This window comes from Petromyzon marinus, chromosome 25 (genome assembly GCF_048934315.1).
Source record: "Petromyzon marinus isolate PM22_M1 ecotype Great Lakes invasive population chromosome 25, UKy_Petmar_22M1.pri1.0, whole genome shotgun sequence".
NCBI lineage: Eukaryota > Metazoa > Chordata > Hyperoartia > Petromyzontiformes > Petromyzontidae > Petromyzon > Petromyzon marinus.
The window spans coordinates 6,863,842-6,880,001 of NC_133691.1; positions in this window are offsets into that span (position 1 = coordinate 6,863,842).

A 16,160-nucleotide genomic window follows, 5' to 3' on the forward strand; every position below is an offset into this window, starting at 1 on the left:
AGGTGAGAGCCCTTGGAGAGAGCACGTCTCCTTTTGGACTGGAAGTGTGGACTAACGGAACGATGTTTTGAAATTGCACAGGTGTATGAAAAATAACAGGGCTTGCAAAAAAAAATTAAAAAACGGTGTGGAATTTACAACCGCTGGTCTCGGACCACCAACAGAGATAAGTTCCACCCACCTCTCATTTGAATCGGGAGGATTTTTGTTTATCTTATGTTAGCCAACAATGAAATTCATACATGGTGACTGCATTTTTAGAGCTACATTTTTTTTACATTAGATAATGGGGAGAATTGTCCAAAAATAATCACCCAATTCACGACGTGTTTAGCTTAATGAAATTATGCCAAAGTGCCTTTTACTTCCCAAATAATTAATTAAATTCCCCTATATTACATTAGTGAGCACGTGTAATTTATATTGCTCCTGGCAGAGATCAAGATTAGATATAACTCGCTTAATTCCAGATGATAATAGACCAACCTCTGCGGTCTTACAGCAAGCTAGTCTGCTGCTGGTGAGTGATTGCAACTGGAATGTGGTGGATTAAAAAAATTGGCAAGTCATACAAATACTGTATGCAAATTCCAAGTGCCACCACCAATTTTGGCAGGGTAGCTTTTGAAAAGAAATACAAATTATTAAAATGTGTTTTAATCCTCTATTCCATATTTTGAAAGGTACTAAATCTGACGTCCGGCCAACGTGAAAGAGTGGTTCGAAATACCAAATTTTGGGATGCTCACATAAACAATTTTAATGTTTAAAATGTACCTGCTTGAGCTTGTGTGTGCATGTGTTATAAGGCCATGCTGCAGGATTACCTCTGCCATAATTGTGAACGCCATAACTAAGGCAAGTCAGGTCTGAGACTGTACACAATGTTTGTTCGCATACGTCTGTGACAGGGTTTTTCTGGACACCGGTTTTGATTTGTTTTCGAGCGCTTCATTTTTCAGCCTGTTTGTCATAAGTTTTGGCTTGTTTCGTGGAAACATTTTATTTATTTATTTTAGCTCTTGTTAGTTTGCACATTCCCTCCCTGCAGTGTCCTGCGATTGCCGCCACTGCCAGCGGTCTTGGGCTGTGGTCATCCTCGGAACAGAGCTGCTTAGTTCAATGGGTTTCGCCGTCTGAACCAAAGTGTGAGTGTGACTACAATCGCGATTACTTTCTTCTTCACGTTAGGGGGATGCTAACTACGGTCCAATGGCACAGGGCACTCGGCAGTTCCGTAGTCGCTGGTTCGGTCTCCCAGCTGCGGCGGTTTGGGAGCGCCGCTTAAAACCCCCACGCCTCTCTGTCCACCCAGCAGTAGAAATGGTCGCACCACAGTCACTTGACCGATGGGTTTGTGTGTGGTGGGGTAAAGTGTGGGTACTCTCACTCCCAAGACACGTGGTCGATGTGAAAGAGTAGGCCTAAATACGCTCCAGGGGGCTCTCTAGAGCTCCCTCAAGTGGAGTGCGTTCTGCCGTTCTGCCATCGGTGCCACGATCAAGAAATTGCAGGGTAGCACCTTCACTTTTGCCTTTACATTAATGCAGACTCTGTTAGGACTTTAAAACTTAGACATAGCAACACGATCCTTTAAGCACATAGGCTTTGTAACAGGATCTATAAGTATTGGCTGCTGCTGTCCTCGCATTAACCAAAGCTCCTGACAAAATTTAATCGTGTTTGGAATTGTAAAAAAAAGCACATAATTATAAAATAAAACGTATCAGTAAACTGTATCAGTTAATGTACAAGTGTATATTTAAGAGAGTCTACTGCTGGATGAGGGCCTCTCCTTGCAGTGTGGGTCATGGACGTTATTTGTCCATACTTCACCGCGCTGGTCAGCACGAGTTGGTGAAGGCAGGGAGCCAAGACTAGGGAGCATAATAGCACAGTTCAACAATGGATGTTTCTGCACGACCGTCTGCTTTCCACAACATAGCACTGTGGGAAGCATTTCGAGCGGCTTGATTATGGATTACCTGTCTTTGGTAATCCGATTACAGCTGTAGCCGAATGTAATTAAAACAGTGTCTCACAGCTCAACGAAGTGTGAAGCGTCTCTTGTTGGCGGCCCTGATCAAATGGTGGGAATTCTACATTCATATGGCGGAGCAAAATTTCTGCTTTGCAAGGCCTCTGTGATGGTGCAGGAGTGGCAATAGGCCCGGTTGACAACCCACCTTGAGATTTGAACTCCTCCGATTGTGAGTCAAGTACTCTGACCACACCCACCACCCGGTTGGATCATCATCATTAGCCATTCTTAATCCACTGCTGGACGAAGGCTTCCCCAGGCTACCGCCACCTCTCATGAGACTGCGTTGCAAGAATCCACCGAGTGAAACAGCACACAAACCGATTTCATCGCTTCGTTTCCTCGGTTGACGTCCTCTCGGATGCATTCCATTCCTTGGCGGCCACCCCATTATCATTGTTGACCATCGGGCATCATTCCTTACAGACATGACGTATTCCTGCCCACGCCCACCCAACTGGATCTGGGTTTGTCAACTGCAATCGCACAGATCCATTGTTGTGTAACTCCCAGTGCAAAAAAAAACAAAGATAAAGACCCCCCCCCCCCCACCACGTAAAGACTTAAAAGCCTGTTGGGGCATGTGCTGTGAGCGAGCATCTATGAAGGCCGGCACAGCTCATGAAGGGGTAGGTGGCCAGTACCACTCACAGCCGCCTTTGTCTCCCCAGTGACGATGTTTATACACCACACCAGGTACTCATTTGAGGCTGCGTCGACCTAAAGGAGGCTCAGGACCAGTTCAGAAAATTGTCACTGGTGTTGGCCGTGAGTGAGAAACCCGAGTCGCCGGGCTCAGCGCGCTAACCGCTACACTACCGCTCCCCACATGTCCTCCCACGTGCATGGACCCACTCACGACCACCGGTTGCCTCCCACAAAGTACCACTCCTTTTATAGATACGAGAAGACCTCTGAATAAGGGTTAACCACCAACCAAAATTTGAATAGCTATTATAATACTTCATATTGATATCGTGCCTTTTGTTGAATAACCACTCTGAAGCACCATACAATGAACTTCTAAATTTTTTTTGGGTTGGGCCACGGAATGATCTGGTCAAATTTGCGTCGCTAAGACCCTCCACCACCCCACACAGCCAACCCAACGTGTCAATTGCTGCTAAACATTTTCACACGATGAGCAACTTTGGTGAGCTATCATTTTGTGGCCAGATCGCTTCTGGAAAATAAGTTACTACCTCAGTGAGCTTTGCCTGGTAAGATGAAGATGGTTTAATTAAATTTGTATGTTGCACTCCTATCGAGTTTCTGTACTGTTTGTTGTTGTAACGCTTTAACCCGCCCCTACTGAAAATCTGTGAAAAAGAGATTTTAAGGTCATCGGATTCCTCTAGTATAAATATATTTTCTGATTCTGAAGAACAATGATCACACCCATATATAGAATTATGGCCAAATCATGCATGAAAAAAATGTAAGTCCTGTATGTATGTTGAACTTATTGTACACCGTACGTACCCAACCGTGCTAATCGTGAATCATAATACAGTATAGGCTGCAAAACCTACGTGTTAAGTTAACAATGCTACACATCATACGTCATAATATTCTTGCTGTGTTCAACCATTTACCAAATCCTCCTTTCAAAAGCCTCGCAGTCAGCCTATAAATCATGTGCCGTATCATCAGACCGCACTCCAAACATTAATCAAGCGGCATTCAAACGTTCACCACACACCAGATGTTGGCCTTTTGGAGGCTGCTCGTCTCCTGTGCATCTGCTGTGAGGATTTGTATGAGGTTAGCAGGCGTTGGTTAGTTGGAAGTGGCGTCACCAGGATTTGGCCGCGGTGGCATGTCCACTTCGACGCTGTCCTCAGAAGCCACCCGATATTTCTCGTTCAATATTTCTTACAACAGAGGCTCCGCTTAAAACCAAAAAAACGACGTTTTTACGTAACGGCAATATTTTTTTCCCTTTTTTCCAATGACGGAGCTACGTATTTTTTTAAAGCTCTTGTCACCGGCGCGAGGAAGATGGACTGGCAAAACACCAGGAGACGGTTGTCCCACTGATTGTAGAGCCTGAAATCGGTTCTGCGGTGTAATGGATTGCCACGGCATTACTTGGCCGGGTGAGACGGTGTCCATTACAATGGTAAAGGATGCTGCTGTGGTGTAATTGATGAGCACACTGGGACTTGCAGTCCAGATATTTCTGGTTGATGCAATCCCCACACCCTCGTCTACCTGGAAATATAATCATCATCATCATCATCAAAATCTCAATTTAGAACAGTGGTTTTTAACCTGGTGTGCACGCACACGCCTGGAGGTGCGAGATGCCCTTTCTGAGAACCAAAGAGGTGCAGGCTGCAGTCTAAGGGCAAGAACCACTGATTTAGCTATCACAGATGAGCTATGCATCGCAGATATAGTTTTCAGCAGTTTCACAGGAGGAGGCACACCAATTGAGCACAGCAGTAGAACGTCAGTCGATCGGCAGGTCAACATGCGGTAAAATTGTGGGTTTACTTACCCCGTCCTCCACGAGGAGGCCAATGGCTTCAAGTGGAGGCCCCTCGAGCGATGGCAAGGGCTGCGCCTTTGCCTCACTTTACCTTTCGGTCATAATTACCAACAACTGGTTCTCGGTGGTTGTTTTGATGAATGGTGGGAGCGTCGTGGATGGTGGGCCCCACGTTAAGCCGAGAGACGCGGCCGCCACAAGTGCGTCTGTCGGAGTGCTTCAGACGGGAAGTCCACACGTGAAGTTGTCCTCTCTCCCGTTGCCAGTGGGAGGTCAAGGATTAGAGGGTCACCGCTTGGCACAAATAGATTTATCGTTGTTATTGTATTTGTTGTAGTTGGAAGAGGAGGAGTGCTGTCTGGACTTGGTGTGAAATGACTGAAGGCAACTGAGGAGAGTGATGGAGCTATTGCAGTTCAGGTGTCAAGCAAATACACACGTAGGCAAAGACAAATAAACTCCTTATAGCCTACGCAGGCAGTTCGGGCAAGTGCTGTTAGCGAGCACCTATGAAGGCTCGCACAGCTCACGAGGGGGTGGGTGGCCAGCACCACGCCAGGCCACCTTTGTCTCCCCAGTGGCGACGTTTACACCGCACCAGGTACTCATTTGAGGCTGAGTCGACCTAGGGCAGGCCCAGGACCGATTCAGATAATCGTCACCGATGTTGACCATGAGCGAGAATCGAACTCGGGTCGCCGGGTTCGTAGCGCAGCGTGCTAACCACTACACCACCGCTACCCAAAGTGGCATATGCACATACGTGTACATGAACACACAGGCATAAACTTCCCTTAAAGGTGCACCGAGCAACACAAATAGCTATACAAGCCAATGTATATATGCTTATGAAGAGCGCTACTCTGAACTTGCCGACTCAGATGATGTGTTGCGTACACTACTCAAACCAATCAACGGTGTGAATATGACACCTGTTTGATTTGAAGCTTTCGTGACTGCAGGAATTACTCTTTGGTTCTAAGAAAATGAAATAAATAATGGGATACACGACGTTTCGATTGCAACACAAGCAACCGTCAGCAGGTGTGAAAGAATGCTAAATTTGAAGTTAAGTCTGATAATTTCTCAGACAAGAATGCTACATTTGAAGTTAAGTCTGAGAAATTGGTGTTGGCCGTGAGCGAGAATCGAACTCGGGTCGCCGGGTTTGAATTTTAGTCTGAGAAACTTAACTTCAAATGTAGTATTCTTTTACACCTGATGACGGTTGCTTGTGTTGCAATCGAAACGTCGTGAATTCCATTATTTATTTTCTTTTCTTTCTAGGTAACTTCACCGAAAGAACCAAAGAGTTATGACACCTGTTGATAAATTCTGCAGTTTCGCTGCCTTACATCCAATATCGTGTAATGGCACCTGACTGGCCAATGTCTATTACAAGCATGCAAACTGACCTTTTACACGTACAGCTTTGACTCTGAATGATTTTAGAAGAAACACAGTCACACAAACGTGCTGGCCAAGAAAGAGACACGGACACGACGAGCAGTTGTCAAATGATGTAAACATTCTCATGAGCCATGGTCAATCCACTGCTGGACGAATGCCTACCCAAGCCACTGCCGTTTCTTGGGAATCCTGCCACGTAATAATCCACGTAATTACACCACCGATTAGCAAGGTTGGCGACGTACAGTGCGAAAGAAGTTCAACACAGATACATACACATGACATCGGCACAAGAGCTGATTTAATTTTCAGCGTGGCGAAGTATGGTGAAATTACCTCCATTGACCCACACAGTGTGGGCAGGCGCTCATCCAGCAGTGGATTGACAGAAGGGCTCTCTTATTGTCCATGTGAATTACTAGTGTAATGTCCCTTTGTCAATCCACTGCTTGATGAAGGCCCCCCAACACTGTTGCTTGTTTATTTTTGTGTGTTACCATACGTCACCACGCTGGTCAATACAGGTTGGTGAATGGTGGGGGGGGGGGGGGAGTTATAGTGAGGTCGAAAGCCTCAAATGAGTGCGGTGTGTAAAACATCGCCACTAAGGAGACAAAGGCGGCCGGGGATGGTGCTGGACACCCACCTCCTCGTATTGCCATGCCGGCCTTCATATTCATAGGCGCTCGCTCGCTAACAGCACTTGCCCCATCGGACTGGGGCGGACCTTTGTCTATGTGTGACAGAGGCTCCTGGCAACCTGAGACACCCCAATACGAATGGCTTGCATGAGTTTTGCCTGCAACTCCTCACTGTTGGTCACCCAACGCTTCGTGTGCCGCGCCGGCCTTCATCGATGCAACTCGCTAACAGCACTTGCAACCTACATTCTGTTAAGGCTACACGGGGGTGTCTTTGAGAGAGTTGGAACGCTGCGTATTGTTTATTTTAAACACGTTGGTGCCCCCACAGTGCTATTGACGAGTGCGCTGAGCGTGTTCTGGTTCATGCGCAATGGCCCTTGCGATCCGCGGCGGTGACCGTCCCCGGCTTCCTGCGATCTTCCATCGGTCCTCATGCCCTCCACTTTGCCTCGCGCGATGACGTTCATTCGTCCTCCAGCTCGATTCACGTGTCCACGCCGTTTCAGTTTTCTGGATTGCACCGCCTCCAGTAGGATTTGATGTTCTTGGCAGAGGCACGCAACGCCGCAGTGCTCGTTTGACATTGGCGCGGAGTGCACGTGTGTTGGCGACCCGAATCCACGATTGGAAATTCCGCATTCATATGGCAGGGGCCCGTTGGCCTTTTTGTGTGCATGGTTGTTATTATTTGTCTCGATTCATTTTGCGACTGTGGATTGCAGCTGCATCGAACGGAGGCATGATTGAACTGAGATTATTAGTTAGAAGTTAAAAGAGATTGGCTGCTGCTGATGATGATAATGATGATGGAGATGATGATGATAATAATGATATTGGAGGTGATTTTGCTTGGGTTAATAGATACGGCCCACTTTGAACTGTCCTGTCCATCAGCAATGTCTGGAATTTCGACAGCCTCAATGAACACCCTGGTGAGTCTGCTCAAACCTTCAAATCAGTCTGACATTACCCACAGAGAACTCTCCGCTGTATTTGTGTTGGCATGTCTATAGACCCGTTTAACACCAGACGCCGCATCAGCTCATTCTCAAAGTTTAATAGCAATAAATAGTACAGTAATGATAATAATAATTAAAGAAAAAAACGCTGTTCAACTATAGATTCGGTTACAGTTTTATGGAGCACAGCCCACATAAGTCAGCCTTATTCTTGTTTAAAATGAGATTTTACAGCAGACCTTTATTATTGTTATTGTTTTAATGTATTATAATGTGTGCTTATTTTTACGCATGTCTGCTTACTCGCTTTTGGGAAAAATACAGCGAATTGGAATTTTTTTTGGGAGTAATATAACACGACTTGAGGAATCGCAGACCTTAATATTTACTTCAGACCTGAAGGCCGAGTCACCCACTACGTCCAAATGCACAGAGTCACCGACAGCGAGAAAAGCCCTCCGCCAGAGAACGCACATGAGTGCCATGGCGGCGAGATGTTGACTACCTTGCCTGGTATACAGGAGGTCGTGGGTTTTATCCCGACCCTGACGCCTGTATATTTGGAGTTTGCATGTTCTCCCCGTGGTCGCGTGGATTCTTCTCCGGGTCCTCTGGAGGTTATTTATTAAGGACTGTTTCGTATTCACATGCATTGGGGCTCTTGAAATATTGAGTTGTTTACCGAATTGGAAAAAAGGCTATTCTTGTTCTTTTGGTTGCCGACCCCTGCTCTAAAGGATTGCGGCAATAAACACAAATTAATGGCACAGGCCGTGAGCCCGCTGTTCGAACAATGCAGCCGTGGTGGACTGTTCTGGATGCTCTCCAGATTACCGAAGTCTTCCCATTATGAATTTCTCTGCGGAGGTTGGTTGCTCACCGAAGCGCCATCGAACCAAGCCGCGGAATCTGTTACTCCAGGTGCTGCCGAGGAATGGAGGGGCTCGCCGCTCCGTGCAGGACGCTGTCGGAACACATTATGGACAACGACGGGCCAGAACGGGCCGTGTTAATTTAGAAAGAGAGAATGAGCACGAAGGAGCTGTGAGTGGAAAAAATAATGTTAATGTTATGCCGTGGAAGCCCATGTTTCAGCGATTCTCTTAGTATCGCGGTGGTGCAGCGGTTCGCACGGTGCGCAGCGATCCCAGCAGCCTGGGTTTGATTCCCAGCCTGGCTTTGTTGTCAATTTTTTATTATTATTATTATCAGAATCTGGTCTGGGCATCTCCTAGGTCGACTCAGCATAATTGATAAACACCAGCACTGGAAAGACAAAGGCAAGCTGGGTGAGGCTGGTGTTGGCCACACCACAAAAATGTTTTTTTTTTCAAATCTTTACCAATCTACTGCTGGATGATGGCCTCCCGACGCCGTGTCGGTCATGGGGGTTGTTGGACTATACTTCACCACCCTGGTCAGTGCAGGTTGGTGAAGGCTGGGGTGGGCGAAGAGGATGGTCCAGGCTAGTTTCATATTTCGCTCGCCACTGATGTCAGCCGTGGTTGGGAATCCAACTCAGGTTACTGTCCTCAGCATAGTGTGCATCAACAGCTGCAGCACCACTACACGCCAGAGTTTATAATACAAGGAGAGGAAACAAAATGAAAGAATATGAGAATAGGTTTTCCCCTTTTTTCTGGCAACGAAACAGTTTGTGTTAAGATGTTAAACCACCAAACTGAAACCTTTTACAAGGAATCACGTCTTGCATTAACCACAATACTTGTGGTCAGAATGCAAACAAAAAACGTACCCTGATAATATATTGGCATTGTCTTTGAAACTGATTGGTCCACACCAGTGACAGCTTTCTTTTGAGCCTAGTCTCAAAACGGTGTTAGACCAGAGGACGCCAAAAGGCGTACTGGCAAAGGAGGTCCCATGATGAAAAACAGAAAGGAAATAAATCCACCACGATGAAGCATTTATTGTAAAGTATTTTCGGCAGCTTCTTGCCACGGCTTGGCCCATTCACAGGGAAAACGTGGCGCGCGGGTGAGCCGGTTTCGAACGCCACGGCGCTCTTCGCGAGCGCGCAGCTTTAGTCGGAGCCCACCGCAGCGCAGGTGCGTTGATCTCGCATGCCTCTTCGGCGGCGGCAAGCGAGCGGGGAAATCGATGCTCTTATTTTCCGTGCTTCGTGGTGCCGCTTTATATCGCGGGGCTTTCTGTGTGTGTGTGTGCTTTTATTTATTTAAAGACTTGCGGCGACACCTGCTACGCGCTTGGCAGCGACCAAGATTGGCACTGGAAGATATGGCGTTGGCCTCGCGTGGCGGCGGAGGTGTGGGTTCAAACGCTCCTCTCATTCCGTTGCCGTGTCGTGGCAACGCACTCCGCTCTGCCGGCCCTGTCATTAGACAAGACAGATTTTCAACAAGTACGATTAAAAATGTTCTTTTTTTCTCTCTCTCTCTCCCTACCTCCCACCCTCCCTCTCTCTACCCCGTCCCCCACACCCAATGCCCCTTTAACCGCGTAGTTTGTTAGGAGCGCTGGTCTACAGTCTAGACAGTGATAGTGGGCTCAGGCTTGCTTATAACTTCGGAGCCACTGAATAGAGAGATTGAATTCCTCTGAGTGACACAGAGTGGCTTTTGTTGTGTCTACCGTGAAATCAGCAGGGCAAAACAGGTGTTTACTGACGTACTCTGTGATTATTCGTTGGCCATGCTTGGTAGACCCTCGGCGTCAGACACGACATATTGTGCCTTGTCGAGTGCGATAAGAGGGTACGTGATTAATAGTAATAATAATTATGTAGTTATTAAGTGAAGGTAGGGTACGTTGACCTTACAATACCTTGGTGGTCAAAGTTTAACTCATAATGAAGAAGCACGTGAATCAAAAGTGTCTCCTTGTTGGATTGAGTGTAGTGGTGGTATATATCTCCATCAACAACCCCCAACCAGTGGTGGAAATTCCACATTGTTGGGGCAGGGGCCAGTCCTTCCATAGCACGACTATTGTTGACTTTCCACACAGAGCCTTACAGTACTCATTTTAGTCACACCCTAGGGATGGTGGGATAAGTTGACCCACAGTTGGGATTTGAACTCGCAGACCTGTGATTGTCAGTCACGCACTCTAACCCGCAGGCATCTTACCGAATTGTACTTTAAGATTACAGACTCATATATGCATACTCTTAATCATAAAAGTATATGCATGTCCAATAGATATGTACTTGATGTAAATACTTAATCATTTATATATAAAAACAACTATTGAAAGGGAATTGAAAATTAAAATGCATGATGTATGTAAACAAAAAAACCATACATTTTAAGTCTTGTATGCATTTTCATCATCTTGTATGTATGTTGAACTTCTTTCGCACCGTAGGAAGCTAACTGTGCTAATCGGAGGTGTGGTAACGTAAACATAATAATGAAATCATCCGGTATTAAAATGTAAAGAGTCATTCATTGTTTTTTTTTTTATATAACTGGGAAATAATATTCTAAACTGAAATGGCCATCATTTAAAATGGTCAAATTCGAGTCTTGCAACTCGCCTCCTAACTGCAAAGCCCGTGGAAAGAATTTAAACATATCACGAAGATACCCTAAGCAAGGTGGCATGCCATAATTTCTTTTGCAGTATATGTGTACATGCAGGCCCTCTGGGGTTGATTTATTTTTGGTTGTAGGTATGCCAATTGTTATGCAACTGTGACACCACTGCTTGCATGCTGTTCCCAAATACAAACTGTCACGTGTTGTCATCATTATTGAGCTTTCTAGGTTTACAAGCTACTCTGCTGCACCGTGTAACGCTTCACATCCCCCGCAGTCTTCTTTATCTTCCGTATGGCATGCTACAGAAGTCGGCGAAACAGATGTGTTTTTTTTTAATCAGAAACACAAGTTATAACAAAATATATAATCAGACAATACTGTACGTCTCCTTCGTATGCCTGTCTCTCCATGTGCAAAATAAAAGTGTTTCTTACACCCCATCGGTCGCACGGCCTTCTGGGAGTGCATCATTTCATCAGCGTTGATTCAGTACTAAGACAACTTTGGACCGGTTTCAACGTACAGTGACTCTGCTGATGAGGCGCCGTATGTTGAAACCGGTCCGTTAGACTCATTAACTGTGGTGGTGAAGGGGTCAAGAAACTCGCACAGTTATTTAAACTGCCGCGCCAGGCGATTGAACTGAATCCATGTGGGGAAATCATAAAAGAATGGGTCTTCAGGCTCAGTGGTGCAAAGAAATAATCATTGCACTGCTTCTCAAAAACATTAGGATTGTGTTTTCTCAATGGGCTCTCACTTTATTACAAGGACCACACTTCCATAAGTTGGGTATGTTAGTTATTGTGTAATGTGTGGACCATATGGGCGGTCAATTGCTTATTCACAACCGAGGCTCTTTATTTTCTCTTTGGCACATTTGTAAAGGTATACAATTGCCCCGTATATTTTATCCACGATGTCTGCACACAATTCCTTGCACTAGAAAATTACTTCAATGCAATATCTGTGAATTTTACAGGTTTACCAGCAGCCTGCAGCTGATCAAAGACTGGTGTCACATTGGATAATGTTGCTGGAGTCCTATTATTACAAATAATGGGATATGCAGGCTTGCATTGCTGGAGCAAGGGACACGAGAAGCAAGCAAATAAGCAATAGTAATCCAGTTGCGCGTGATCTTTCGTAGACCTCCGTGTGGTATGTGAATAAAAACACACACACAAACACCAGTTTATAGGCTGGCTGCTAACTGTCCCCGTGACCCGAACAAAGCTCCATGGACAAAAAAAAAACAACTGCTCGCGGTCCGTGGGACACATCTAAAAAGGCCGACCGTGCTTTGCGGAAATTCGAATTTTTCACCGGCTCCCGAAAAACAAATGCTCTAACGTTTGAAAGTTGCAGGTGCTGCACTCCCCGCGTGGGCATCTGGTGGCATGACGTTCTAAAAGTGTGGTTTTACAAGAGTCATGTGGAGGGGGGCGGTTGGGGAAGCGGGGGGTTAGATTTTCCCAGGTCTCACCATGAAAGTTTGATGCATCCACCTGCTTGCCTGGCTTAGCAGTGGGAGAGTGTGTTGCGGGGGTGCCGTGTGGTGGAGGGCAGGAGGAGGCGAGAGGCTGTTGTCTGCGGCGTTCCTAACACAGGGGCCGTTAGGGCAACTTTATTTCACCGCCATAAAATACAAAGGCAGAGATCTCCCGTATAGTCTTCACATGGTGTTGGGGCAAGTGCTGTTAGCGAGCACCTATGAAGGCCAGCACGGCACACGAGGGGGTGGGTGGCCAACACCGCGCCCGATCGCCTTTGTCTCCCCAGTGGCGATGTTTACACGCCACACCAGGTACTCATTTGAGGCTGAGTCGACCCAAGGGAGGCCCAGGATCGGTTAAGATAATCGTCACTGGTGTTGGCCGTGAGCTAACCGCTGCACTACCACTCCCCATTTCACCATCATCATCACCACCACCATCATCGACACCATTATCACCACCATCATCGTCTTCAATACCACCACCACTTTCGCCACCATCGCCATCATACTAAACACCACGACCACCGTCATCATCGTCATTACCTACACAACCGGAATCAGCACCACTATCACTAGCAATGCCTATTAAAGCAAAAAAATCCAGCCGGCATGGACTCAGAACCTTCAGAACAATGTAATGCAATAAAGTGTTGAAAATTGTGTTTTTGTGTAAAACATCAATACAGTATACACGAGGGTTTACCGATCTAGAGAAATGAAAACAAAGATTTGGTCGAGAAGCATGAAGCTCTGAGCACTACCACCACTAACATCATCACTACCACGAGCACCACCATGGTCACTACCACCGACATTACTAACACCATCACTACTGTCATTACCTCCACCGTCATAAGTATCATCACTCACACCACCATCGTCATCATTGCCATCTGCACAACTATCACCATCACCACTATCACGACCACCACCGTTGTTACCGCCACCACCACTGTAAAATGTGTAATGCACATGTCATATGAAAGTGCAAATTGAACATTGATCAAACACTGAAATGTAGTCTGTGCACATGAAAACACGTGATTTCACATGTGTTCATTCCATACAAAGCAGTTACCCAACCATATCATTCCTCAGCATATAAATAATTTAACAAGCGAGCCTTTGGCACTTTGGAAAAAAAAACCCCTCGATGTTTTGTCAGAGAATTCCACAAGATTCGTGTTTCTTAAATGAGACGCTTACTTCTGCCGGTGTCTCCGTGCACAACCAATTACCTGCTGCACCGTGCAAAGACGAAGTTCATGGGCCGAGGTCAGATATTTAACTTGCCGATAGCACACGGGTGGGTGGAAACTTTTATTGGTACTAAATTATAAGACCAATAAAATTAAACAATACGATAACCTCCTCAAATGTTCAGGTCACCACGTAACTCACTTTTATTGTGCGTATAAAATAAATTTATTTCATTACACTTTTATCTCCCCGGGTGGTATCAATCTATGCCCAGGCTTTGTGAGTTAAATTTCACAAGGCAGGACGAAGTGTCTCGGACATAGACACATTCTGACTGATGGAAGTGCGTGGAGTTATCCCAATTGCAGCGGCAGCTTCGTGTGTGTGCGCGTGTATCTCTGCTTGCGGGAGCGGTGGCGCAGTGATTAGCGCGCCGCACCATGAACACGGCAAACTGAGTTGGATTTCCGCCCGTGGGCAACACCGCTGACGATTATAATCGGAGCCGATCGTGGGCCTTACCTGGTGCCAACTCAGCGTCAAATGAGTAATTGGTGCGATGTGTAAACATTTGCACTAGAGAGACAAAGGCGGCTAGGCGTGGTGCTGGCACTTGTGTGCCTTGCCGGCCTTCATAGGTGGCTCGCTCACAGCATTTGCTCCAAAAGTCTATTATCTCTTGCGTTACCTCAAAGTGCACCTAGCCTGGCGCAAGCGCCGTGATGATGTCACCGCCACCTCGTGTCGAACGGCGCTTGTCGTTCGTGCTGTCGCCCGTTCTTTTTTTCCGATTGACTGCGAGGATTAGTCGAGGCGAGGTCATTCTCACAGCTCTGCTCCATCAGATAATCCTTGTGATGTTGCAGTGAGGAGTTTCAGGCGCCACCCTTGGCTGGCCCACTCTCGCTGTCCTCGGTTACAGGTCGGTTCGGGTCTGGTAGACTCGTTCTGTCTCTATCGACGAGGCGAAAAAGACCCATGCACGCCGTTCGCAATTGGGGTGTTTCAGCTTGCCAGGAGCCTCTGCCACACATAGACAAATGTCCGCCCCAGTCTGTTGGGGCGAGTGCTGTTAGCGAGCACCTATGAAGGCCGGCACGGAAACACATGGGGGTGGGTGGCCAGCACCACGCCCGACCGCCTTTGTATCCCGAGTGGAGATTTTTACACGCCCGCACCAGGTACTCATTTTGAGACTGAGTCCACCTAGAGGAGTCCCAGGACCGGTTCAGATAATCGTCACCGGTGTTGGCCGTGAGCGGGAATCGAACTCGTGTCGCCAGGTTCGTATTGCAGCACGCTTACCGCTACACTACCACACACACACACTACGCGCGTATTAGCACACACACGTGCACACAGAGACAGGCACCGGGTTAGATTACACAAGTGGGTCTGATATGACAGGCGGCGTCTCCATATTTTTTTTTTCAAAATAAACACGAAACCTACAGCAGACTGCAAAGAATGCGTTCGCGGTGGCCTCGCTGCCTCATCAGCAGCGGAACCTGACTGCTCTGCCGCTGGAAGCAGGACATTCCAGGATGACAGATTAATAGCGGCGGATGACCCACGAGGTGTCGAGGTCTGGTCTGGCGAGACCCCCACCAACCCTGCAGTTAATCACTCAGACCAACATCGACACACGGCACACACATGCGCACACACGAGAGCCACTGGTCATAACGTTGTGAAAACTTTGTATTGAAATTACACACACACACGCGCGCGCGCGCATTTGCGTAGCTCTCCCGATGCGTTTGTGCGTTTTCACGACGTCCGACGTTTCGCTCCACGTGCCCGGAGTTTCTCCGGGTGCGACCCGAAGACACGCCGGAGAGCTCTGTGGCATAGCCGTCGACAAACCCCACTGCGGTTGGGACGATTCAATAACGTTTCGGTTGTTGTCACTGCTGCATGGCTGGCTTGCTCGGTGTGCCTCGACGCGCAATGCAATGCGAGGCGTGCATGCACGTGACAGCATCTCAAGGTTGCCGTTCAGGAAGGCGCAGGCTATCATTATGACACCGTGGGGAGGAGGCAAGCATTTTGTTATAAAAGGATTAGTGCGTGTAATAGAGGCTTCGTGACAAGCCGCATGTTACCTCGGTGCAATGTGGTTTAGTATTGCAGTCAAATAACATGCATTCTCGTCATTCTTAATCCCCCAAACGAATTAAAGCCTCTCGGCACGCACTATGCTGATCATGGGGTATTTTTGACCATACTTCAACCTGCTTGTCAGTGCAGGTCTGTCGTGGGGGTTATAATGTCACGTGCCACTGACCTTAGTCGTAGCCACGAATTGAACTTGATTTAGCAAGTTCAATTCGTGCCACCGTTACATCCTGTTATTTAGCATATCATTAAAACATAACAATTCGTGTTAT